A 10,714-nucleotide genomic window follows, 5' to 3' on the forward strand; every position below is an offset into this window, starting at 1 on the left:
ATTCCCATCTTTCTCTCATTTAAATATCACATACAAGTAAAACAGGTTTCGGGGTGGGGAGGATGCCATTATTAAGTGAAAGAAATATAAACCTCTATGTTTACTATTGGCTAAATTTTATAAATGCAGGAAAAAGATTAAACTTAACCAAATGCCATATTTTTGCCTAAAATTTTGGTAGTAACTATTAGGATCAATAACTCCAAGAGACTTTATATTTTATACTTTTCATAAATGAAATTATCTTTCAGCTGAGTTTAACAATTTTATTCACAGTGCATCTCATTTGTTTTTACCTAAAAATAAAATGATGTATAAATACTTTGTTCAAATTGCCATACTTGCCAAGTTTTAAAGTATTCTGCAGTTAATACTTAATTATAAAAACATGTTCCAAATTAAGAAAAAGATACCCAAAAGATATTAACATTATTATTTTGCTATGCAGTATAATGTACATTAAAAATTAATTTTTAAATAACTTTAAATAACTGTTAAATTTCTACATTTTAAAATTTTATAATTAGTCATATTTTTCTAATAATTGATTTAAAGTAATAGCAGAGGATAAAATTTTTTGATAAGCTTTCTTCACATTGTAAGTATGTAAACAATTTAATCTTCCACAGTTCCACAGTGGTCCTCTCTGATTACAAGTGATTAAAAGAAAGCAGTTATGTCTTACCTTATAAAGTTTGTCAAACAGGAACTAAAGACTGGTTACGGAAAGGCCAAAGCAAGGACCATCGTTGGGGACAGAATTGGCTAGTGAATATATCTCTGTTCTGTGGGATAAAAATGGTCCTTGCTTTGGATCTTTTGCAATCTTTTATTCATGTTTATTAGACTAAGTTAAAGCAAGAGTGGTCAGGCATTTGGCCAGGGTGCAAGATTTGGGTGGGATCAGTAAGTAATTTAAAGGAACAGTGTCTTTCGGAACAAATCTATGTTTTCCAGACTGTTTTAAAAACAGCTTGAGCAAATTTTTTACATTTTAGGCACTTACTGAGTCTGCCTTCGTTTCTATGCTATGTTCTTCACTTTCTATTTTTACATTTCTTTGCCTGGGGTATGTGCTCTGTTAGATAGTAGTTCTAAACAGCTTTGTGAAGGACTATAAATGACTCCAGATTCAGATGCAAAACTGCAGTGTTTTCCAAGAGAGGCAATGGGTTGATAATGATTGAAACTGGATGATGAACATGTACAAGCTCATTATTCCAGTCTTTCTATATTTCTGATTTTTGAAAGTTTTCATAATAAAAGGTTTGCACAATATATAGTGGAAGAGTGATCTAAATTTAGTCCTGGGTTCTCTCTGTAACATTGGGACCTCAGTTTCCCACTTATAAAAGGAGGCAGTGCATTTAATTATTGATCAAAATCCTTTCAAACTGTAAAATAAGAGGTAGGTTTACAAGGGTCAGTATTCTGAGTTTCTATCCAGGAAAGGTGGTCCCTGTAGTGGTTCCATTCTCCCTTTTTCCTATTTTCTACCTTGTGGTTACAGCCCATATTAAGTCGATGTTTATCAACAATGAACATTTAACAATGTTTGTTGTACAAAACATGAGCCAAGAGGCCACTTGACCCCTACACAACTAACAGGGAGGCTTCTCTAGGACAGTCTCAGAGATAGAGATTAGCAAGATGACTAGAGAAAGCAATATAATCGTTCGTGCTATAATTCTTTTAAATCAGCTTTCTTAGGAATACATGTTAGCATGTATGCATCTGCTTATTGTGACCATGGTTTCCATTGCATGAACACTTTGCTAAGCGAGGTACCATGCTAAGTACTTGACACACATTATGGCATCTAGCCCTCCAAAAGCACAACCACCTACCTATAGTAAGTACTCCAAGAATTCACTTTTGCAGATGAGGATGTTGAAGTAGAAAGGAGTTCGGCCACTTGCCCACTGTTATGCTAATACTAGAGAAAGCCAGAATGGGATCTTAACTGGGGACTACCTGACCCCTGAGACTCACTTATAACCACCCTTGCATCATTAAATTAAGTGTCCAGGTGAATGCTTGGGCTTTCACCGTCTCCTCACCACAAAGCAGTTGTTAAGGAAGGGAGGGAGTTTTGTGGGGCTTTGGTAATAGAAAGAAGGAACAGTAGGTGCATTGCAGAAGTAAAATGGGATTTCCCAGGAAGCAAGCATATATATTTATATATTTACACATATAGATTTTATTTTTATATACTTTCATATATATGTGTGTATATATATTATTGATTTCAGAAAGGAAGGGAGAGGGAGAGAGAGATAGACACATCAATAATGAGAGAGAAGCATTGATCAGCTGCCTCCTGCACACCCACTACTGGGGATCGAGCCCGCAACCAGGGCATATGCCCTTGACTTGACCAGAATCAAACCCAAGACCCTTCAGTCCCCAGGCTGACACTCTACCCACTGAACCAAACCAGCTAGGGTCACATATAGATTTTAAATGGCCTGTGGACAATAGCCACATTTTGCACTTTTGTGAGATAAGAATCATGCTATAAAGAAGTGACATTTTTCAGAAGGTAGTTTAACTTTTCATGAGGTAGTTTAACAACGTGAAGAAGAATAGTGCCTCTAAGAAGGAAACAGGTGACTCCTGTGGGGGCGGAATGAAAGAAAGCCCTTCTGCTTTTTATCTGATGGATGGAGGGTTGGAGTCTTGCCTGCTCATCCATCAAATAGGATCACCTAAACCCAAGGTTTTCCACCTCTCGTTGCCAGGTGTAACAATGAGCACTAAATTGATTGGGTAGATGACACAAAAGAAAATCTTGCGTTCTATCGATTTATATCTGGCAATTAGCTTTGCACCTAGAGAAATGGTGCATTATGCTAAAGACTAAAATCTTAATCTTAATGGATGATCTTGAATTAGTGTGCAATTCAGCATGCACAGACCAAATAAGAGAGCATGGGTAGTGTTGATGACTAAAGAAAGGCAACTTGGGTGGAGTCCATGTTCTTTGGACAATTGGTCTGAGGCATGGCTTTACAGAAGGCAGATAGTACACTATTTTTACTGTTACTCCTGGAGATGGATTAGAGTCAGCACCCCATGAATACATGTTGAATGAATGATTATTGGAAGTAATTTTTTAGTGTTCATTGGTCACTTGAGAACCATGATACACCAGATTGCTCTCCTCCAGAGCACTGCTAAACAGCATCCTTTTCAATTAAAAAAAAATGTTAATACTCTACCTAAGTAGAATCTATATTGGCTTTATTTTTTAAGTTGAATTTTGTTTATTTATTTATTTATTTTAATCCTAACCCAAGAATATTATTTCCTTTGAATTTTAGAGAGAGTGGAAGGGAGGAAGGGGGAAGAGAGAGAGAGAGAGAGAGAGAGAGAGAGACATCAAAACATTGATGTGAGAGAGACACATCTTTGATTGCCTCGGGGGATCAAACCTGCAACCAGGTAACCTGCCCTTGACTGGGAATCAAACCTGAGACTCTTCAGTGCAAGGACCAATGTTCTAAATACAGACCAGGGCTGTATTGGCTTCATTTGTTTGGGGACCAGTGCCAAGATCTCCATTTCAGTAGTGATGGTATTTGGGGGTCCTAGGATCATTTAAAAGGAATCAAAGTTTAGGGTGACTTGTATATATCAGAAGGTTTTATCTGCATGATGTTGCAGAAACAAATAAAAGTCTAGTAACATGTCAGTTTCAACTTGTATCACATTGGTCTAGACCAGGGGTGGGCAAACTTTTTGACTCGAGGGCCACAATGGGTTCTTAAACTGGACCGGAGGGCTGGAACAAAAGCATGGATGGAGTGTTTGTGTGAACTAATATAAATTCAAAGTAAACATTATTACATAAAAGGGTACGGTCTTTTTTTTTTTTTTAGTTTTATTCATTTCAAACGGGCCGGATCCAGCCCGCGGGCCGTAGTTTGCCCATGGCTGGTCTAGACCGAGATCAAGGTACAGTGAAATGTTTCACAGTCTTTCTTCCAATTCACCCACTTCCCATACTGCCTTTAGAGAATAGAAAAGAACATTATCAAGAAGTGAGAAGAAAATGGAGCCTCTTACCTAGTTTGGTTTGCTGTCAGAAGTCCTCTTCTGTTTTGTTTTTGTTTTTTTCCAGTATAAAATCTTGGTGTAGTGGAATTTATAACATTTGCCCCAAAGCTCTGAAGTTTCTGGGATTTATTATCCTTCTTGTCTTTAAGAGTATAACTTGGACATTCCCTCATGTCATTCTTAAGGAAATTAAAGAAACACCAAAATGCTATTGGTCTTATTTATGAACTTAGGAAAGGATGAAAAGCATTCAAAGACAATAGGGAAGTGGAACTTGTCATTGGGAATCAAATATAGAAAATGTGGCATTGCTTAAGTCTGGAGCAGCGTGACTCCAGTGCTCCACCCCTCACCAAATTCTGATGGAGTTGGCTCTTCCGCATTCCCTCTACTCAATTAGTTCTGTATTGTTTACTCCCTGATATGTCTTGCTTCATTGTTTGGCACTTGGTCCTGGGCTTGAAAAATTGTGCCACATATGCAACACCCTAAATCACAGTGACAGGGTAATTTCCATTGTACCAATCTTATGACTAGTAAAATCTTTCTCTAAGATTTTCCTTCATAATTGATATTTTATTCTGCGTTATTTATTCTTTACTAAGAGCAAATAATTTCATGCCAAAAAGACAGAGTGCCCTCTGGAAAAAAATTACAGTTTTCCTTTCTAAGAAATATCTGAAAGTAGATAGGTTTTGTTCTGTCATAGGTTTGAATGTTCGATTTTTTAAAAAAAATTATTATTTTCAGTCAGTGGATAGAGCGGTCAGGTTTTTCATGCTGAGTTGTCCAAAAGAGAAAGATTAGATCTATTTAAGCTTGGAACAAATTCTACTTTTATTGAGGAAAGTATTTTCTTTTTTCTTTTAGTTGGCTTTACTTTCAGGTAATAGAAAGTTTTGTGCTCTTAGTGCTTTATTTGATTGCCCACTAGATGGTATTTAACCTTTTCTTGTATTGGGGACAAATGATAGCATTGAATCTCAGAACTGGAGGGAAACTTAGATACCACTTTTGTTTGATTTGTCCATTTCACAGATAGCAAAATAGAGGGCAGATGTTGTGACCCATCCGAAGGTCATACCAGGGGTCAGTGAGGGAATAAAGTTTAGATGTTTGTGAGTCAGTTGGCCATCTTTCATTATTCCTAAATACCCCAGGAAGAAGCTAAGCCTTTGTACCATCCAGGTTTATACCAGAGCAGGAGAACAACAATTGTTGGTCTGTGGCCAACAACTTATGTCTGAAAAATATGGCTTTTATTTCAGCCACACTGGCCAGGCTAAAAATCTTTTAATGACATAAACCCCTACACAAATATAAGGTACTATTAAAATCATGGTTCATTGTTTATATCCAGAACTATAGATTTTGAAATTACACATGTATAATTTTACTTAATATATATAATATTTATTTAAGTATATATTTTCTATTATACTAAGTGATCAAATTCAGAAATGCCAGATATAACAAATCAGTGAGAACTGACATTGGGTAGTCTGGAACTATTGTTTGAAAAAAGATATTTGGGCACCACCTTGTGGGACTTTTTAGAAAGACATGGTGTCTTGTCTATGATCACTGACAGATTAAAATTCCTAATTGCCTCTGAACAGGTAGAGTGTAAGTTGCTTTCTGCAAATTCTCAGGGTAGGAAAATAATGAGATAAATCAAAGGAGTGACAAAACTACTTTTATAAATGAATCAAGAAATGAAGTAACATCTGATGTAATCTGAAAATCATTCATTTAATAAACATTAATTTAGTTTCTACTATGGAGAGGCATTGGATAGAAAACAAATAAAATAAGATCCAGTCTCTTCAACCCAGTGGAGGAGATAGGCAAGTAAAAGGCAATGGCAAATTTTACCCAAAAAAATTTTTTTAGGTAATCAAATATCAAACTCTAGTTGATGGTACCATGCTGCAGTGTTTGGGAGCCAATTGTACTGGTGTCTGCAACTTACTTTGCAATGCATTATAAAAGAAGATGGGTAGCGAGATGGGTAGATGAATAAATGTATGATAGGGAAGATATGTCAATTATATGTCCAATGTTAATTGCAGAATCAAGGTGCTGGTATTTGCTGTCAACTTTTCTGTATGTTTGAAAATTTTAATAATAAAGTATTAGACAAAAAAGGCAATGGCAGTGTAGTGTGATACTACCTATAAATAAGACCTGCAGAGAGGGCACCAGCCCATACTGTGCCACGGAGGTTGGAAGTGCAGGCACCAGAGAGTAACTAAGTTTATGCCATGTTAAAAGGCTTGGAACTTATCTTGAGGGCAATGAGGAAGCATGAAACAATTTCAAGCAGAGGCGTGACATGATTACATTTTCATATTAGAAAACTCACTCTGGTGACTTTGTGAAGAATTAATTCCAGGAAAGCAAGCCTAGAGACTGAGAGACCTACCAGGAACCTTACTAAAATGCCAAAGAGAGCCAATAAGGCTCTCAAGACCAGCAGTGGGATTGGAAAGAAGTGAATAATTTTGAGAAATACTTAGGAAGCAGTTAATTGGCCTAGAAAAGGGAAGGAAATGAAGGACAGTACCCAGTGGTTTTCTGAAAAGTATTTAACAATTGGCTCTCTGAAAAAAAAAAGTGTGTGTGTATATGTGTCCATAAGTTTATTATAAATGCTACTGATAGAAAGGGGTATGTAGTATACAAGTAATAACAAAATATACATTATCCTCTATTGATTCTCACAGAACACTTTCATAGATTTTTGCCAAATTCTTGTATCCTTAGTAAACCAATGATTGCAACTGATGAATGACTAGTTCCAACAGGAATGTTGATTGACATTTCCATTTTCTTTAACAAATATGATGCCCTGCTAGTGTATATGACACTTCTGCTAGTGTATAACTTTTGGTACTTAATCCTCCCCTTATTCGCTTATCCCCACAGGAGGAGGAGTTTGATTTCTCTTGAATGGTGAGGGTGATAGTCTAACACCCACTGGTCCATTTTTACTGAACAGGTCTACACAGCAGTTAAAGACATGGAGACAAAAATAAGTAAAGCTGATTGTGACTTGGAGCTGCAACCCCCACCACGCTTCCTGGTGCTTTCATCCATATATAGACTTTGGGCTTTCTCACCAGTCTTCCAGCTGCAAAGGGTGACCCTCACTACCTCCAATCCTTGCATTCTGAATAGTAGGTATCGTGAAGATGAGGTCACACATGCATAGAACTTTTTAAAAAATATATTTTTATTGATTTCAGAGGGGGAGGGAGAGGGAGAGAGATAGAATCATCAATGATGAGGATCATTGATCGGCTGCCTCCTGCACGCCCCCCACTGGGGACCGACCCTGCAACCCAGGCATGTGCCCCTGACCAGAACCGAACCCAGGATCCTTCAGTCCTCAGGCCAACACTCCATCCACTGAGCCAAACCGGTTAGGGCAGTGGTCAGCAAACTGCGGCTCGCAAGCCACATGCGGCTCTTTGGCCCCTTGAGTGTGGCCCTTCCACAAAATACCAACTTCTGCGCATGGGCCACGAAGTTTCAATCGCACTGTACGTGCGCGCCCGCACATGGTATTTTGTGGAAGAGCCACACTCAAGGGGCCAAAGAGCCACACTCAAGGGCCCAAAGAGCCGCATGTGGCTCGCAAGCCGCGGTTTGCCGACCACAGGGTTAGGGCATGCATAGAACTTAACACATTAACTCTACCTGTTCAGTAAAAATGGACCAACATTTGTCAGCCTTCTTTAGGGACTGCCTTGCCTGAGAAAATGGACTCATTCAAAGTCCCACTTCCTTCTAGGGACAGCTCACATCATGGCATATCCATATCAGTGGGTAGTATAAAGGCCTGGAACTCTTGTCCCAACTCAAGACATCTCTGAAGGGCCAGTCCAGTTCTAAAGTTTCCCAAGAATTGGCTGAGGCCTTTGTTGACTCTGAATCACAGCTCAGCTTCTCACTCCATCCAATCCTGCATCTATCTCCCACCTTCTGCAGGTGTTGATCCCAAGAACATTCCTTAATAAGTATCCTAATCCTAATCTCCATCTTAGAATATGGTTCTCAGGGCACCCAACCTTGGAGTGTTAAGTGAACCTATCATGTAAAGTATCTGGCACATAGTATATGCTCTATAGTTGTTTGTTATCGAACAAACAAATAATCCAGTGGGAGTAAGTAGGACAGAAATAAAAGTTCAAGAAAAAAAAATAGAATAATATGGAATTCCCTGTAACTAAAGAATAGCTTACTCACAAAATTTAAAAATGAAAATAGTTAGAAACCATCATTAAAGTATTTAAGTTTTGTTGGATGCAACAGAGGAAGGTGGGGAGGAGGGGGAGAGATTGATCAAAGAATATGAATGCAGCCCTAGCCAGTGTTGCTCAGTAGATAGAGCATCAGCACAGGCACCGAAGGGTGGCCGGTTTGATTCCCAGTAAAGGGCATGAACCTCGGTTGCAGGTTTGAGCCCTGGTGAGGGCACATGTGGGAGGCAAACAATAGATGTGTCTCTCTCACATCAATGTTTCTTTCTCTCCTCACTCCCTTTCACTCTCTCTAAAAATCAATGGGGGGGAAAAATATCCTCGAGTGAGGATACCAAAAAACCCAGAATATATGTGCATATATGCATAGCCAATGACACAGACAATAATGAGGTGAAGGCCTGGGCAGGACACAGGCAAAGAAGAGGAAGAAAAAGTGGGGAGATTTAGGGGACATCGCTAATTGTGTCAACAATAAAAAATGTATTAAAAATCATAACCTTGGCAGCTATGTAAGTTTCTTATGACAATATTAGATGTAATCCCCCAAATGCATGAATAAGTGCATTGACTTATATAATTTGGGAGTATGCTAGAATACTTTTGAAAAACACTATTTTAAAACATCTCAGATCTTGCCCCTGGTCAGGTAGTTCAGTTGGTTAGAGCATCATCCTGATACATCAAGGTTGTGGATTCAATCTCCGGTCAGGGCAAATACAAGAAACAACCAATAAATGCATAAATTAGTGTTTCTCTCTCTCTCGTTCTCTAAAAAAAAAAAAATCAATCAATAAAAAGTTATATATATTAAAAAATATATGTCTATTAAATATCTCAGATCTCATCTTCAACCTTTGTAAAAAGATTACCTAAGCCATGTCAAATGTTTACAGGACCACAACTTCCTCTTGATGCCTAAGAGCAAAACTTGCTCTCAGGTAAAGACTGATTTTTACATGTGGAAGTAAAGGGAGCTGGGATTAGCCAGTCACGTACTCCACAGAATGTTCTGCCTTGAAGGTCATCAGAACTAAGCTCTTTTACATCAATCACCAGTAGCCTGACACCATCCATTTTTAAGCATGAACAGACAAGCAAAGATTGCCAGAAATCTGAAGAAAGCCTATGTCAGATTTGTCACACTGGTGCAGCACCATTTGCTGTAATGGGGGAGCCAGAAATCTAGAAACCTCTTTCTCCCTCACTCAATCATCTCACTTTGTAAACATTCCTCAGGTCACACAATTCTCTCTATCCCCACTCTCCACACGACTGGTAGGTTGGGTTACCATCATCTCTCATTGGGATACTAACCCTGTCCCTTTCCCTTTTCTCCCCCAAACTGATCACACCACTGGCCTGGTTAGAAACCTTCAATGAAATGACTTCACCAATGCTTTTAGGAAAAAGTCCATCCAAATTCACTGACCTGGTTTCCAAATGCCTTTCTGATACAGCATCTTAATCTCTCCCCACTCCTCTACTCACACATCCATACTCCACTGTTACCCCATGGCTTTGTCCTCCCCCTGACCTTGCACTTGCTCTTCCTCCACCCAAGAAGACTCTTCTCTTCCAAACCCAATCCTGTTCCCTTTCCTGGCTAATCCCACACTCATCATTTCTCAACCGAGTGGGCCTCAAAGAAACGTTCCTGACTCCCCCAAATTAAGGGGGCGCCCCTCCCGTGGGACACTGTTTTAGCCGCAAAGAGGCACCACTCTGCCTGCTTCCTGTGAGACCATGTCTTTTGGTTCATTCTGGAGCCCCCAGCATTGGTGCCGCTACACCATAGGCAGTCAAGATTTGGTTGTGGAATGAGAAAATGAGTGAATAAATCGTGAACGAAATACCTGGGCCTTTCTCATACATCGATCGACTTAAATTTTTAATGAAAATTTTAACATACCAAATTAACTAAAGCATATGAAGTGCTTAAAACAATAACCGTGATTCTGAGAAGCTGCCCAGGTCCCTGGCCAGGAGCCCGCCCCAGAGATTGGGGCGGGGCCAGCAGGAGCGAATCCGGGCGCTGAAGGCGGGGCCTGCAGGAGCGGACCAATGTGCTGGGGGCGGGGCCAGCAGGAGCGGACCAGTGCGCTGGGGGCGGGGCCTCCAAGAGCGGACCAATGTGCTGGGGGCGGGGCCAGCAGGAGCGGACTAGCGCGCTGGGGGCGTGGTCTCCCGAGAAGTTCCCCCCTCCCCCCGCTCCGGGGCGGGACGACTCCCGGGCTCGTGAAGGGGCGGAGCTCGTGGGCCGGGAACTCCCCTTCCGAGCCCGAAGCGTCGTGGGCCGGGAACTCCCCTTCCGAGCCCGAGGCGTGGCCGCGCGTCGCGGAGGCGCGGCATGTGGGGTCGTGGGTCCCGGCCGGGTGGGCCCACGTTTA

The 10,714-nt window shown here is 40.2% G+C and overlaps 1 protein-coding gene across 1 annotated transcript in view; it reads right to left on the minus strand.

Annotated features, from left to right (window-relative positions):
- COL28A1 (collagen type XXVIII alpha 1 chain) overlaps positions 1 to 787 on the minus strand; it is a 135,129-nt gene extending 134,342 nt beyond the window's left edge. The window contains 1 exon segment of the mRNA XM_014452430.2: positions 686 to 787. The gene's annotated coding sequence lies outside the window, so the exon portion shown is untranslated.
- Between the last annotated feature and the right edge of the window lie 9,927 nt (positions 788 to 10,714).

This window comes from Myotis lucifugus, unplaced genomic scaffold (genome assembly GCF_000147115.1).
Source record: "Myotis lucifugus unplaced genomic scaffold, Myoluc2.0 scaffold_15, whole genome shotgun sequence".
In the NCBI taxonomy this organism is placed as follows: Eukaryota; Metazoa; Chordata; class Mammalia; order Chiroptera; family Vespertilionidae; genus Myotis; species Myotis lucifugus.